General features: G+C 47.3%; 1 protein-coding gene across 1 annotated transcript in view; it reads left to right on the top strand.

Annotated features, from left to right (window-relative positions):
* The window catches only part of LOC119160761 (zinc finger MYND domain-containing protein 19), a 125,745-nt gene that overhangs the window by 35,770 nt on the left and 73,010 nt on the right, over positions 1 to 16,965 (top strand). The window lies entirely within an intron of this gene.

Here is a 16,965-nt window from a genome sequence, read left to right as displayed (position 1 = left end):
AAAGATATTAATGCGCACTTGGTGCTTTATTTGTGACTCGTGACGCATCGGCGATCACACAGCATAGTTTTCAAAAACGGCGATATGCCACTGCTCTGTTCGCGTGCCGGTTCTGGGCTACACTAGCTTTACGATCGGCGACCATTCTGCAGTTTGAGTGGCACACATCCTTTTTTTTTTTTTTTTTTTGCTACAAAAGCGGCCTTTGTACTTGCAGTGGTTTGTTAGCGTGTGCACATTGCTTATTTGCGAAACGCACTGCGAGCGCTTTACACGAATCGCGGAGCAGTGCGGCTGGCAATCGTGAGACTATGAATATCGGGAGTTCTACAACAAGGGTGATGGCCTACAATAATAAAGAAAATAGAACAGGCCAATGTGGGTAGTATTAATAACACGTGGTTGCGTGCATCGAGAGGCCTTAATGAGTACCATTTGTTTATCACTTAGTGTCATACGCATGGGCTTTACAAGATAGTCGGTGCGGCGAGGTTCTTTGGCTGCCGCGCCGTACTCTTGAAAGTGGTCACGCACAAGGTGGTCGCAAATGGCGGTGCAGCGAGCTATTGTTGTGTTTAAAGCTTGCAGTACACTTTGGGGGGGTGGGAAGCTATATTGTTACGTAACTTGCAATACATAACTATCAATTGCAACTTTTTAAATTATTTATGAGTGGGATGTGTTTTTTTTTTCTTTTTAAATGTTTCCAGTGAACCTAAATTTCAAAGCTTTCTTTTAAAATTTATTTCACATGTTTCTTACAAAGGCTAGGTCACGTATGTAAAAAGGTAGTGCAGTTCATATCCAGTGATAATCTCTTGAAAACTTTCTTTAAGTCTGCTAAAGTGTTGTGCGTATTATAAGTCAATTAAAATACGCAGTTGTGCCCCACGTTGTTAAACATTTGTTTTTTCAAGCTCCTAGCATGACATATTCAATGCTGCTAACTGCTCCGAAGCAAGGTTCGTCTGCGCCAAAAACTGCTCCTAATTCAGTCTCAGTCGTCTCAACCCTGTATGATGTACTGTGAATTTAAACATCTTCGACTAGCATCTGTAACAGGGGAGCGTTGATCTGGCAATTCACAAGTGTACGTAATAATGCTCATCATAGCACTCAGTTACGATGACATGGGCTACCTGGTGATAATTTACATGAATTACTCTGGCTTACTACCCGTGAGTAGTCGCACATGACAGTGAACTCGTACTTTTGATTGATTGTCAGTTTATTTACAGGAAACTCGTCAAAACTGGTGTGCCGCAAGGTTCAGTACTTGGACCGATTTTGTTCTCCGTCTTCATTAATGATTATCCTCTTTCCTTAACCCATATGCAAGCAGCTCTGTATGCAGATGACACTGCTTTACTCATAGTATGGCACTCTCTTCAGGAAGCCGAATCACTAGCTGATGAAGAGTTGCAAATGGCTTCTCAGTAGTTTGAACAAAGTAACTTACTACTAAATAAAAAAAAAACCAAGGACATAGTTCTCGCTTCTAACCGAAAAGTAATACTTCAAGCACATGGCCTATTCATCAGGGAAACTGCCATTGATAAAGTGAACGCATATAGTTACTTTGGTGTGACATTGGACCATTCATTTCACTGGACATCGCATATAGACAATTTGTGCAGAAAAGTAAGCTTTGGAGGCTTTACAATATTTAAGGCTAGAAAATATTTTAGCATACACATACTCTGTATTTTATACTTCAACGTGTTCTACTCTCACCTGACTTATTGCATTGAATTATGGAGCTACACATATGCCTCATATTGCTCAGTCATAACCATCTTACAAAAAATAGCTGTACGAACAATTGTCAGCGCCCAAGAATGCACAATCGGCTGAACTTTTCGGAAATCTCAACAAAATGCCTTTTAATATGGTTAGGCAATTCAAAATCTCAGTATTAGTACACAAAATAATCAACAAGAATGTACCCTTTCACGCATCAATTTTATTAAAACCCAGAAGTCACACTCGGCCGGCCAAACAACAAAATCTTAATCTGCCAATAGCACACAATGTCTACGGCTGTTGAGCAATACCTTTTGTTGCTGCTAAAATTTGGAACAGTATCTCTACCCTATTTAAACATCTGCCAATTATGATTCAGTCACTCAGGAAACTTTCTTGCTTATCGAGCATGGTGCCGCGGTAAGAGTGGTGTTTTTGGGATTGTGAAATTGTACTTCATTAATATGTGAAAACTCTTTTTGCACTTCAGTGTCCCTTCCCTTTAAAGAACCCCCAGGTGGTCGAAATGTATGGAGTCTTCCACTACGGTGTCTCGCATATTCATAACATGCTTTTGGGATGTTAAACCCCAGCATTTATTTCCAACAGAAACTGCTAAGTGTAAGTGCTAAGTAAAAAGTGCTAAGTGCTAAGTAAAAGAAATCCTCACATATTTGCTAAAGATTTCCATAGAGGCAGTGCAGTAATAATTAAAAAATATGAGAGAAAAACTTTTCAGAAATAAAATTAACTGGTCAGGTTTTTTACGTATGGAGAAGACATGTGAGTGTAAATATGGCTTCAGTGCAAATTATTGTGTCCTCATTTGCTTGGTTCTCGAAGTATAGTGGGTCAAAGTGGCCTTTGTTGAGTGTACTTTCATTAGTTGGTACTATGTGATTGTAAATGTATTGAACCCACGTGGAACGGTATGCACAACAAAGGACAAGATTAACTTTGTGCTGTCTCCATTGTTTTCTGCGTTCATTTTTTCTTTGCTCGTCGTTATCAGCTTGTTTTGTACGTGAATCTACACTTTTAGCGAGTTTTTTTTTTCTCTCTGCATCAAGGTTTTGCTCTGGGGGCTGGTCTTCAACTGAAATGTAACATCAGCTTTCTGTGGCTAGCGTGTGCAAGAACGTGTGCAAGAACGGGCTGCCGCCACTTTCTAAAGTTTTAACATGTACACAGTCTGGCGCACAGTTCACCAAAGTGCACAGTTATGGTGGCATGTCCATTATTCCCTGGTCAGGAGTATGTGATTAAAAACTACTTGTTGGGGTAGTGAGTAATTGTTGGTACTTAGTGCGACTTAGTATTCCCTGTTGAAACTTGAAACATGCTCACAGTCACACTACTCAAGAGCACGCCCCACACACAGCGCTCAATACCAACTGTGTATTTGCTAGGCCGATTATCATGTGTACCTACAGGATCGTCCGTAAAAGCATTAATCGACAGTGATGCGCATGTGCATATAATCCACCAACTCTTGCAAGATCCAGCCACCTACAAAGCAGCAAAAAATCCAGGAAACAGGAAATTCAAAGCTTTGAGCACCTGAAATTCTGGCCCTAAAGGGACCTACGACTGGCCAGAACGTGTGATAGATCGTAGTAGTAATGAAAACAGCATGAAATATTGTCACGGGGTCGTGACGTGGCCAAAGACAGAAAACTTCGTGTTGGGATTTAACTGTTTATTTGGGCGAACCTGTGCCTGGTAAAGGGAAAGTCTAATTACAGCAGCAGTCTTGCACAGATAGCAGTCTCGGACTGATAGCGGCGAACGCAGCGTCGGCCTTCGATCAACAACTCGCAAGCGGCGAAGCGCGTCGGCATTTATACCCTTGCCGTCGAATGTTCTAGCGTTATCGCTGGCGGTGGCGTAGATTCCAGAACAATCTGTACCGTTCGCACAGTGGGCGTGATCTTATCAAAATGGTCTACTACTGTCCGGAACCTTCTCGAAACCTGCAGGCGCGGTTTGCGCCGAGAATCGTGTGGTGTTTCGGAACGATATCAAAAACTTGTGGAATGGAACGTGGCATTGCCCCCCTCTGAAAAAAGGCATCGTCCCGATGCTTTAACTAAATATGAAGGTACAATAATAATGCAAGAAAGTACAATGAATAAATTACAATACAACAATAATACAAAAACACTGTTTCAGTTTGTTAACGTGCATGAAACGGCTTGAGGCGCGCGACATGGACGACTTCAGGTCGCGATCGGCGTCGTTGAGAGTTCGTGATGCCGTCGGGGACAACCTCGTAATCAAGTGGGCCGAGACGTCGAACCACTTTGTACGGTCCGAAGTACCGTCGCAGAAGCTTTTCACTTAGTCCACGTCGGCGTATCGGCGTCCACACCCAAACACGTTCACCCGGCTGGTATTCCACGAAGCGTCGTCGAAGGTTGTAACGGTGGCTGTCGGTCGTCTTTTGATTCTTGATACGAAGACGCGCAAGTTGTCGGGCTTCTTCAGCGCGTTGAAGGTACTCGCTCACATCGAGGTTTTCTTCGTCGGTGACGTTGGGTAACATGGCATCGAGCGTCGTTGCCGGGCTCCTTCCGTAGACCAATTTGTATGGAGATATCTGCGTCGTCTCCTGCATCGCCGTGTTGTATGCGAAAGTCACATACGGAAGAATAGCGTCCCACGTCTTGTGTTCGACATCGACGTACATTGACAGCATGTCGGCGATCGTTTTGTTAAGCCGCTCGGTGAGGCCGTTGCTCTGTGGGTGGTACGCTGTCGTCCGGCGGTGGTTTGTTTGGCTGTATGCCAAGATCGCTTGAGTTAAGTCGGCAGTGAATGCCGTTCCTCTGTCGGTGATAAGGACCTCCGGGGCGCCGTGACGTAGGACGATATTTTCGACGAAGAACTTAGCTACCTCGGATGCACTGCCTTTTGGCAGGGCTTTTGTCTCGGCGTAGCGGGTGAGGTAATCAGTAGCTACCACGATCCACTTGTTTCCGAAAGCCGACGTCGGGAACGGCCCCAGTAGGTCCATACCAATCTGCTGGAAAGGTCGGCAAGGTGGATCAATTGGCTGCAGAAGTCCCGCTGGCCTTGTCGGCGGTGTCTTGCGTCGCTGACAGTCCCGGCATGTCCTCACATAACGAGTGACGTCGGTGGTAAGACGTGGCCAGTAGTACCTTTCTTGTATCCTCGCGAGCGTGCGGGAAACACCGAGGTGCCCTGCCGTCGGATCGTCGTGCAGGGCCTGCAGGAGTTCTGGTCGCAGAGCTGAAGGCACCACAAGGAGATACTTAGCTCGAAGCGGTGAAAAGTTTTTCTTTTGTAGAAGACCGTTTCGTAGAAAGAACGACGCAAGTGCGCGCTTGAATACCTTCGGGACTTCGGCGGTCCTGCCTTCGAGGTATTCTATTAGGGCTTTAAGTTCCGGGTCGGCCCGCTGTCATTCAGCGAAGTCGTCGGTAGTTATCGTTCCCAAGAAGTAGTCGTCATCCGAGTCGTCGGGTAGCGGTTGGTCGACAGGCGCACGAGACAGACAGTCAGCGTTTGAGTGTTTTTTGCCGGACTTGTAAATGACAGCAATGTCATATTCTTGAAGTCTCAGGCTCCATCGTGCGAGGCGACCTGAAGAGTCCTTCAAGGTGGCTAGCCAACACAAGGCGTGGTGGTCGCTCACAACTTTGAAGGGCCTGCCGTAGAGGTAGGGGCGAAATTTCGACGTAGCCCAGATGATGGCGAGGCACTTCTTTTCTGTTGTGGAATAATTTGCTTCTGCTTTGGATAGCGATCGGCTGGCGTAACTAATAACCCTTTCAAGTCCGTCAGCCCTCTGCACAAGAACGGCGCCAAGACCTACGCTGCTTGCGTCAGTATGTATTTCTCTCTCGGCGAATTCGTCGGAATGGGCAAGTAACGGAGGCGTCTGGAGGCGATGTTTAAACTCCTGGAAAGCGTGTTCCTGTGGCGTTTCCCACTTAAACTCCACGTCGGCCTTGGTAAAGTTAGTGAGAGGATCGGCGATGCGGGCGAAGTTTTTCACGAACCGCCTATAATAGGCACACAGGCCCAGAAACCGGCGCACGGCTTTCTTGTCAGTGGGCGGCGGGAAGTCGGCGATAGCGGCTGTTTTCCATGGATCGGGACGAACTTCAGACTTGCTGATAACGTGCCCCAGAAACAAGAGCTCCTCATACGCAAATCTGCACTTTTCTGGCTTCAGTGTGAGTCCGGACGTCTTGATGGCGTGAAGTACCGCTTCAAGGCGCCGAAGATGCTCGTCGAAACTCGAGGAAAACACGACGACGTCGTCCAAGTACACAAGGCAAGTCTGCCACTTCAATCCTGCCAGTACTGTATCCGTAACGCGTTGAAAAGTTGCAGGCGCTGAGCAAAGGCCGAAGGGCATCACCTTAAACTCGAAGAGGCCGTCCGGTGTTATAAACGCCGTCTTCTCTCGGTCTCTTTCGTCGACTTCGATTTGCCAATAGCCAGTCTTGAGGTCCATTGACGAGAAGTACTTGGCGTTATGGAGCCGATCAAGGGCGTCGTCTATTCGTGGGAGAGGATACACGTCCTTTCTTGTGATTTTGTTCAGGCGGCGATAATCAACGCAGAAACGTAGGGTCCCATCCTTTTTCTTCACTAACACCACGGGGGATGCCCACGGACTCTTGGACGGCTGGATAATGTCATCTCGCAGCATTTCATCAACTTGTCTCTTCATTGCCTCACGTTCTCGCGTCGAAACCCTGTACGGACTCTGACGAAGTGGTCTGGCATTTTCTTCGGTTATGATTCGATGTTTCGTGATTGGGGTCTGCCGAATTTTCGATGACGACGAAAAGCAATCTTCGTATTGCAGGAGCAGGGCCTTGAGCTGTTCTTGCTTATCGTTCGGAAGTCTGGGATTGACGTCGAAAGCTATGGGAGGGGCTTGGTTCCTCTGAGCAGGTTCCGCAGAATCGGCGAGGGCGAAAGCACTGGTGGCTTCGACAATTTCTTCGATGTATGCGACCGTTGTTCCTTTGTTCACATGTTTGTACTCATTGCTGAAATTTGTGAGCATAACCGTTGCTTTGCCTCCCCGCAGCTCTGCAATTCCTCTTGCGACGCAAATATTTCGGGTGACCAACAGATGCTGACTGCCTTCAACGACGCCTTCCAAGTCAGGTGATTTAGGAGCGCCGACTGAAATAATGACGCTTGAGCGAGGCGGAATGGTGACTTGTTCTTCCAGCACATTCAAGGCATGGTGTCCTGACGGCGTGCGCGGCGGTAGTGCTTCTTCTGTGGATAACGTTATCGACCTTGTTTTTAGGTTGATGACAGCACCATGGAGGCATAAGAAGTCCATGCCAAGGATGACATCTCTCGAGCAACGCTGTAGGACTACGAAGTCTGTAGGATAAATACGGCCGTTAATGGTGACTCTCGCTGTGCAGATTCCTGCAGGCGTTACGAGATGACCTCCGGCTGTGCGGATTTCAGGGCCTTTCCAAGCTGTCCTAACTTTCTTTAACTTCGCGGCGAACGACCCACTGATGACAGAATAGTCGGCTCCAGTATCGACGAGAGCAGTCACACTGTGGCCGTCGATAAGAACGTCGAGGTCGCTAGTTCGCCGTCTCGCATTACAGTTAGGGCGTGGCGTCGGGTCACGGCTGCGTCGGCTTGTTCCGCTGCTTCCATGTTGCGTCGTTTGGCCACCTTCGGTTAGTGAGCTTTTGTCTTCAGGGCTTTGCCTGGTTGGGGTTGTGTTCAAAAAGCTCCGTCGCGTCGGCGTCGTCGTCGGAGGATCTTCGGTAGTTCGTCGCACAGCAACCGCACCTCCATCGGTTGCTGTCCTTAGTTTCCCGGATACGGGCTAGGAGACCGGCCCCGCGTTGGGCCAGAGTACTGCCGGGGGTGCGGTGACATGCGGCGGCTGGGCGACGGCGAACAGGAAGGACTTCGTGGTGTCCATTGAGTTCCTGCCAGGTAGTCGGCGATGTCACGTGGCCGATCTCCTGGCTGCGGACGCGGTGCATTGACGGCGAAGCCACGCAGTCCCATCTGTCGGTACTGGCAACGGCGGTATGTGTGCCCGGCCTCACCGCAGTGGTAGCAGAGCGGGCGGTTGTCAGGTGCACGCCAAACGTCCGTTTTCCTCGGTGCACTGCGCTGGCCCGCTGGGGAACGGTAGGACGTCGGTTGGGGTGGTGGCGGCGGTGGCGTCTGGCGACGGAAGTGTGACGGGGCGGCGTTTTGGCGTGGACGGGGAGGAGCGTTGTGGCGCACTGCAGCGGCGTAGCTCATAGTTTCTGGCTCGGGCGGCGGTGTTTCGGGAATTCGAAGCGATTGCCGGACTTCTCGCACAATGTCGGCGATAGAATCCACTTGAGGCTGCGCCGAAGGCAACAGTTTGCGCAGCTCTTCCCGCACAATCGCTCGGATCGTTTCACGCAGGTCGTCGGAGTCACTGGCTTGAGTAGCAGCAAATTCTGGAGTCGGGCGACGATTATACTGTCTGGTGCGCATGTCCAGCGTTTTTTCGATGGTGGTCGCCTCAGATACAAATTCTTGGACGGTGTTCGGTGGATTTTTCATTAGTCCCGCGAAGAGCTCCTGTTTGACCCCTCGCATGAGGAAACGAACTTTCTTTTCCTCAGGCATGTCTGGGTCAGCGTGACGGAATAGGCGGGTCATCTCCTCTGTGAAAATTCCAACCTTTTCATATGGTAGCTAAACCCGGGTCTCGAGTAGAGCAGCGGCCCTCTCTTTGCGAGCGATGCTTGCGAACGTTTGAAGAAATGCGCCGCAGAAGACATCCCACGTTCGGAGCGTGGACTCCCGATTCTCTAGCCAGGTCCTTGCGGTGTCTTCCAGGTGTACACACGACGGAGCTTTTCTTCGTTGTCCCAGTGGTTGAGGGCAGCCACACGGTCGTATGTTTCTAGCCAGGTTTCCGGGTCTTCAAAGGATGAGCCATGGAACGTTGGTGGTTCCCTGGGTTGATGAATGACGATCGCGGGCTGGGATGCTCCCGTTGTCATTGCCGCTGCAGTCGAGGTCATGGTCTTGGTCTTCCGCGCCTTGTCTTGTAGCAGGCCGTACTCCGGTGGGAGACCTTGCTGTCGGCGGCTCGTTCGCTGCTCTTGGTTTGCGTCGGTGTCTTCTCCGCGAAGGGGGCTGGGTTCACGGCTTGACGGGGGCGTCAGGTACATGAACGAAGCAGCACCTCCACCAGATGTCACGGGGTCGTGACGTGGCCAAAGACAGAAAACTTCGTGTTGGGATTTAACTGTTTATTTGGGCGAACCTGTGCCCGGTAAAGGGAAAGTCTAATTACAGCAGCAGTCTTGCACAGATAGCAGTCTCGGACTGATAGCGGCGAACGCAGCGTCGGCCTTCGATCAACAACTCACAAGCGGCGAAGCGCGTCGGCATTTATACCCTTGCCGTCGAATGTTCTTGCGTTATCGCTGGCGGTGGCGTAGATTCCAGAACAATCTGTACCGTTCGCACAGTGGGCGTGATCTTATCAAAATGGTCTACTACAGTCCGGAACCTTCTCGAAACCTGCAGGCGCGGTTTGCGCCGAGAATCGTGTGGTGTTTCGGAACGATATCAAAAACTTGTGGAATGGAACGTGGCAATATAGTGACATAGTTCTGTGTTCATTTCAGGTTGTGACTAGGATTCACATATATTTTAAATCATGCTTAAAATTATCAAAAACCGTCTCATTGAAGAGCCTTAGACAATGGAATATGGAGTCGATCACTTTGCTGAATGTGGTCGCGCAGTCTGATGCTGTCATTCGGGCCAGTCCTCAAAATTTGAATATGTGTATTATTATCCAGCCCCGCTCAATTTTGTGCTACTTGCGATGTAAAAGGAGTAGCATAGTGAAAAGCGGTGCTGCCGTTGCGGCCGCCAGTGGACAAAATTGAGCCGTGGCGCATGCGCCCAGAGAGCATGCATGTGCAGTTAACCACCCCGCTCGAACACGAACCGCCCGCACGCTCACTGTTTGCAGCTTGTGAATACGACTTCAGATTGGCTGCCGATAGAACTCTCATTAAAAAAGTATCACGTCGCTTTTCACTCTGCCAGTCCGCGATCAGACTCGCTGACAGGTAAAAGTTTCTGCACACTAAGAAAAATAGGCACCATAAAAAATGGTTGTTGGTCCTTCTAAGGAGACATATGCTACTCAGACAATGCAATCATTTGACAAAATTAGTTATTTTATTTTTTTACTTGCAATTGAAAGTGTAGCTTCTCTAATTTCATGACATTAAAAAACTGAAGCCTGTAATTTAACACAAAGTATATTAAAATCACTTTTAAACGCTACAAGGTGGCTATTAAGAGCCCGTTGTCTAGTGTCCCCCTGGAAGTTGTCACCCGACTGCTTACCATTGCATTTTGTGTGAGTTCACCAAAATCATGTGCTCAAAATAACCGTGGTTCATAGGCTCTCATGATGGAAAAATCATTTTGGAAGCATATATTTGCCACATAGATGAGCGTTCATTTTTATGTTCAAAACAATTTTTTTTTTAAGTTGTTGGGCAACTACTTCAGTATGGACATTATGTTTTTGGTGCTTCTGATGACCAGTTCGAGGTGAACTTTTTCCCACATATTCCTTAACATGTGAAGAGTGTAGTTATGTCCTTCAACACCTGACATCGCTTTTACAAATTATTACCATTACGAATTCAATGTAAGCAAGTGGTATAGGATGAACATTTTAAGACTTGTCACATGAGTTTTTACTTCATTAAAATGTCTTATACACAGCTTCTAGGAAACTTTGCCAGTGACATCTCCCTTTAAAAGAAAAGATTTCCTTCTGAAACAAGACCATAGATAGCTTTTTTTGACGATAGACATTCCACTATTTTGTGATTCTTCCGAGGACCAGTGTATCTAAATCTGGGTGTGTGACACCTTCATTGGGGACATGTGAAGGGAGTGCTCAAAATTATAAAAGCACATTTGTCACACTAAGTAAGACCTGGACTGCCTATGGTTTGATTCACCTCGATGAGTACTTGGCGAACCTTGCTGCTTACAACTCTAAAATGTCAAATGCCTTATAGCTTGGCTAATTGAATCAAGGCGGAGGGGTGTGTTGACTCCACTATCAAAGATTTAAAAGAAATGGGCAGAAAAATGGCAGACAATCCTTTTTCTCGGAGGTGCAGAGTTAATGGAAGACATTGAAAAGTTACTGTGAAAGGGTCCAAATTATGTGGTCCAATGAAAGGGCCCATGAGCTGGTGGGCCTGAACAAGGATCTATCTGCAAAGGTCAGCCAGGACCGTGAAAGACGTCTGCTAGATGGTATGAACTGCATCTCCAAATGTTCAGCTCAAGTTTTGGACAATGGGAGTAGCAAAAGAGTGAACATTGTGGTGTCATTTTTTAAAGATGAATTTGATGTTAGTGCAAGCTGAAAAGGAGGGTGGTTTTGTTGTTTTTCCTGGGGGGTTATTCACTGAGAAGGCACTCATTGCAGGGAATGAAAATTGTCTACTCGTTGCATGGTGTGTGACGGTCTGTAAAATATTAGGCCTGCCTTGACTAGCTAGGACTGCAGAAAGTTTGAAAAGTGTGAAAGATAGAAACTTGAACAAGTTGGCATTGCACAATGAATACAGAAACCGCCAGGCCTGCGTGGAACCCGCAGCACAGTGCACCAAAATTAGTGCACCAGATCTGCACTAATGTGCACTAATTTTAAATTATCCGTTCAGCCTATTGTAGCTTCACTTTGCCTAGAATCTGCATTGACAAAGTTGTCCCCGCACCAAATGCACACTAGTTTTGGTAATATCAGCCGATTGTTGCTTTACATTGACATCGTGCCTACACCACATGCACACTAGTTTTGATAATCAAATCAGCCAATTATTGCTTTGCATTCACGTCGTGCCTACACCACATCCAAACTAGTTTTGCACACTAGCACACTAGAGCGTTGCAAAAATCATTACCATTGATCAAAGCTTAAAAAGCCACTCCTTCGGCTGCAACTACAGTGAACAGCTAAAAGATGCGCTACTGTTGCTTCTTGTAGACGCGAAAAAAATACAACTACCAAAAAAATACAAAGTTTACAGACATCATGGCACCCGGTACGGGAGCCTTGTTTACAATAATAGCCATCCCCGCAGGGGCGCCTGTGAAAGCAGGCGTTTGGTGTGTAGCGACACCACGGACCCAAGCTTGCGGGGGCGGTTTCGGCTCCCTCCCATGCCTAGCCGTGCGTGGCTTTGCCGTGTCCGGGGAAAAGGGGATCCTGGGGGTTGAGCTGACGCTGGGTGTTCGGACCTTTAAGGCCCCCCTCCAGATGCAACACACCCCTTTGGCCCCGGCTTCACGTAGGCGGCACCGCTAGGCTGACCCACCCAGGGGAAATCGGCAGTCGCCTTTTCCTATCTCTCTCCTCTACAACTTCGTCTTTATCTCTCACATTTAGTCTGTCCTGTCTACTTATCTCTTCTGTTCACTTCCAATTTTCCTGGCGGCAAGGGTTAACCCTGTGGTCTAGGCGCATTGGGTTATAGTTGCGTTGTATGGCTGGCGTCTGCAGGTTTTAGCATCCGCAAACTTGTGGCGTCCCCTCGTTGGGCTCCGTGGTGGGTGGCCGCCAACACTTCTGAAGAAAACGAAACATTCATGCATAGAGCTTTTCTTTCGTTAAATGATCGTACCGCCTTAAAGCGCATACGCACCGAAGACATGAGTTTTTTCAACTGTTCAAAAGAAAACTTCCTTCATTTTCATGTCATACATAGTGAGAAAAGTGGCAAGCAAGCCAGAACCGTATTCTCCTTTGTAGTAGCCAGGTGTCTGGCAGAAACTCTACAGGCTGGGTACAAAGTTACTAAAATGGCCAGTGGAGACCTCCTCCTCGAAATTCAAGATAAAGAACAGTTTGAGAAGCCACACAATCTTTCAACTTTTGGTGACACTCCAATCACTATAACACCACACAGATCTATGAACACAAGCCGTGGAGTGGTATCTGATGTTTATTTGCTTAGCTTGACTGAAGAGGAACTTGTACAAAGGATCATCATCAGAAGAGACAACAAGGTAACACCAACCAAACACCTAATACTCGCGTTCCCTTCCAGTAGTCTGCCAGAAAGTATTCAAACAGGGTACACGAAGACCTCTCTCAGACCGTACATACCGAACCCTCGTCGTTGCTTTCAATGCCAGAGGCATGGCCATGGTTCTAAAACCTGTCGTGGTCGCCAGACTTGTGCGCAATGTAAAGTCTTAGGCCACGTGTCTGAGAACTGCAAACAACTGCCACACTGTGTAAACTGAGAAGGAAACCATGCCGCATATTCACGCTCCTGCACATACTGGAAAAAAGGAAAAGAGATAATTACAGTGAAGGTGAAGGAGAACATTTCATTTAAGGAAGCACGGTGAAGAGTCTCACCCTTCTATGAACCTACATATGCTGATGCGGCACATCAGGGGGCACCGCTGCACCAGCCCTCGCCCCTCCTTCGGCCCGTGCATACTGAGCTGGCGGTTTTGGCACCTGCCCCCAAGGCGGCTGTAGTCCAGACTACACCGCCTACTTCCGAACAGAGATCGGAGACTCCAGAGTCCTCAGGTCTCAAGGCCTCACCTCACCAGGCGAGGCCCAAAATTCGAACTAACAGCTCGCACGTGCGGTTATCCAGTGCCTCCAAGGAGGCAATAGATACGTCGGTACCCTTGGTGCCGAAAGAGCGGCGTGGCTCCTTGGAGCGCGCCAAGAAAACAAAAAAGCAGATAATAGGGCCTGGTGACGGCCCTGTTATGTGAACTCAAACTTCCTGTCTAAACAGCCACTCGCTTTTCGTACACACAGCACTATTTTACATTCACCATGAACACTCAAATTATACAATGGAACGTCAGGGGCGTTCTCAGAAACCTTGACGACCTCCAAGAGCTTCTACACGAACACTCATCAAAAGTGCTGTGTGTACAAAAAACACCTTAATTCAAAACACACCAACTTCTTCGTAAATACGTTATTTTCCGAAAGGACCGTGATGATGCCATGACATTATCCGGAGGTGTTGCCATTATAATGAATCAGGGGATTGCATGCACACACTTACAACTCCAAACATCCCTTGAGGCAGTGGCTGTTTGAGCGGTTCTTTTTGATAAACTGATGACAATCTGCACCATTTACATTCCTCCTAGCTATCAGCTGCAAAAACGTGATTTATACTCTTTAATTGATGAACTTCCGGAGTCTTATGTTCTCCTTGGAGACTTTAATGCGCATAGCAGGCTCTGGGGTGACTCTTGTTGCGACGCGCGAGGTCGACTGATTGAACAGTTCCTTCTCTCGTCGAGCGCGTGTCTCCTAAATCGAAAAGAACCAACCTATGATAATCTCTCTAATAATAACTACTCCGCCATAGACCTAAGCATAGTATCTCCATCTCTTGTGCCTCTATTCCAGTGGAAAGTCGTCAGTAATCTGTACGGAAGTGACCACTTCCCCGTAGTTTTGAGCACAACTACAGCAACTGAGTGTCCACCACGTGTTCTCAAATGGCTCATAAACAGAGCCGACTGGGAACAGTTTTATACCATCGCTCGTCTAGGTTGGAGTGACATATGTGCTTTGAGCATTGATGGTGCTGTCAACTACTTCACAGCACTTTTGATTGATGCTGCAACAAAATACACCCACAAACAAATGGACACCCTGGAAAACGGCGTGTGCCATGGTGGAACTCTGAATGGCGAAACGAGCGCAAACAGCAAAACAGAGCATGGAGGTTGTTTCGAAACTCACCGACAGCCGAAAATCTTTACACATTCAAGAAAATAAAGTCTCAAGGCAGGAGAACGCGTCGGCAGGCCAGAAGAGAAAGCTGGCTGAAGTTTTTGTCAGGGATGAATTCATACACACAGAAGCCTAAAGTCTGGAACATTGTTGGTAGGATAGCAGGAAAACAAGTACACACACTTCCACTCGTAAACACTCGGGGTGATACCTTGGAAGATCAGGCAAACTTTCTCGGTGCACACTTCGAACGGGTGTCCAGCTCGTCACACTATACTGACACTTTCCAAAAATACAGAACAAAAATAGAAAAGCAGAAACTCGAACACGAATGCACTAGATACGAGGCTTATAACCAAGCTTTCAGTTTAGCTGAGCTGCAAACATCACTACACTTTTGCAGTACTTCTGCCCCAGGTTCTGACCATGTGGTGTATGAAATGGTAAAAACCTACCAATCGAAACACAAAAAACCTTACTTTGTTTGTACAATGCTATCTGGTTTTCTGGCACTATCCCTACTTCCTGGAAAGAGGCTATTATTATTCCCATTTTGAAGGAGGGCAAAGACCCTTCTTCAGTTTCAAGCTATAGGCCTATTGCACTTACAAGCTGCTTGTGCAAAGTCTTCGAAAAAATGATAAACTGCCGACTTGTACATTTCCTTGAAACAAGCAATTTGCTCGACCCACTTCAGTGTGGGCTTCGAGAGAGTAGATCCACCACAGACCACCTTGTTCGTATCGAAGCACAGATCAGAGACGCTTTGGTCCATAAACAATATTTTCTCTCTGTTCCCTCTGTTTTTCGATATCGAAAAGGCTTACGATACAACATGGCGCTTTGGAATACTAAGAGACCTGACCCACCTTGGCGTGCGCGGGAGAATGTTTCACATAATCGAAAGTTACCTGTCAAACCGGACATTCCGTGTCCGATAGGGCAGCGTTCTTTCCCAAACATTTGTCCTGGAAACAGGCGTGCCGCAAGATGGTGTACTTAGCTGCACACTTTTTCTCATCAAAATGAATTCCTTGCGCTTGTCCATCCTTCGCAATATGTTTTATTGTGCATATGTCGATGACGTCCAGCTTGGCTTTAGATCTTGCAACCTGGTAATGTGCGAGCGACAGGTTCAGTTAGGTTTAAACAAGGTCTCCAAATGGGCAGAGGAAAACGGATTCCGACTGAACCCACAAAAGAGCACGTGTGTCTTGTTCTCCCGAAAGAGAAGCATGCACTCAAAACCAGACATTGAACTGAACGGTCAACGTCTGTCTGTTAATGCGGAACATAAATTCTGGGGCTTAATCTTGGACAACAAGTTGACCTTCGTACCGCACATCAAGTATTTAAAAACAAAATGTTTAAAAGCCATGAATGTTTTAAAAGTGTCGTCACGTACTACGTGGGGTAGTGACAGGCAATGTCTCATGAATCTGTATAGAAGCCTAATTCGTACCCGCTTAGATTATGGGGCTGTTGTTTATCAGTCTGCGACTCAAAGTGCTTTGAAGATGCTGGACTCCGTGCAACATTTGGGCATCCACCCTTTTACGGGTGCTTTTCGCACCAGCCCCATAGAAAGCCTTTACGTTGAGTCAAATGAGTGGTTGCTTTATCTGCAGAGAAATTACTTGTCCTTTGTATATTTCCTTAAGGTGAAAGCAGACAAGAAGCACCCCTCGTACTCTACTATTAATGATTTGTCGAGCTCCATTCTGTTTCAAAACAGGCCTTTGATGAGGCAGCCCTTCTCAGTTCGCCTGAAGGGTCTAGCTGAGGAAACTGGAGTGTCACTTGAACACAGTTTAATGGCTCCTGTAGCATACCTGCCACCGTGGCAGTGGCAGACTATAGACTGCGATGTATCTTTCCTAGAAGTTACAAAACATGCACCTATTGCCCATATCCGAACATACTTCCTGGAACTTCAACACAAATACACACATCCTGAGTTCTTTACAGATGCCTCCAAGTCTAACTCCTCTGTGTCCTACGCTGCTGTTGGCCCTTCCTTTTCGGATGCTGGCCCTCTACATCCAGGCACAAGTATCTTCACAACGGAAGCATACTTGTGGCGGCTAAACACATCAAACAATTACAAATGTAAAAAGCAGTAATTTATACGGACTCCCTCAGTGTGGTAACGGCTCTGCACAATCTTACAACCTTAAAAAAAAAAAAAAAAAAAAACCCTGTCCTCGTCTCACTTTACTCTATTTCATGCACACTCTACACACTCAAACATGTTGTAGTGTGCTGGGTGCCAGGGCACCGTGAGATCCAAGGCAACATGATGGCGGATCAGCTTGCTGCATCCGTCCACGAAAGCACTGCCCCTACACCCATATTAATCCCGGCCCTTGATCTGAAGCCGTTTCTCAAACGAATGCTCAGAGACTACTGGCAGAGCAAGTGGGATAGACACA

Source organism: Rhipicephalus microplus, chromosome X (assembly GCF_043290135.1).
Source record: "Rhipicephalus microplus isolate Deutch F79 chromosome X, USDA_Rmic, whole genome shotgun sequence".
Classification (NCBI taxonomy): Eukaryota; Metazoa; Arthropoda; class Arachnida; order Ixodida; family Ixodidae; genus Rhipicephalus; species Rhipicephalus microplus.
The sequence above is the reverse complement of the archived record's forward strand: the minus strand, read 5'-3'. Positions and strand labels throughout refer to the sequence as shown.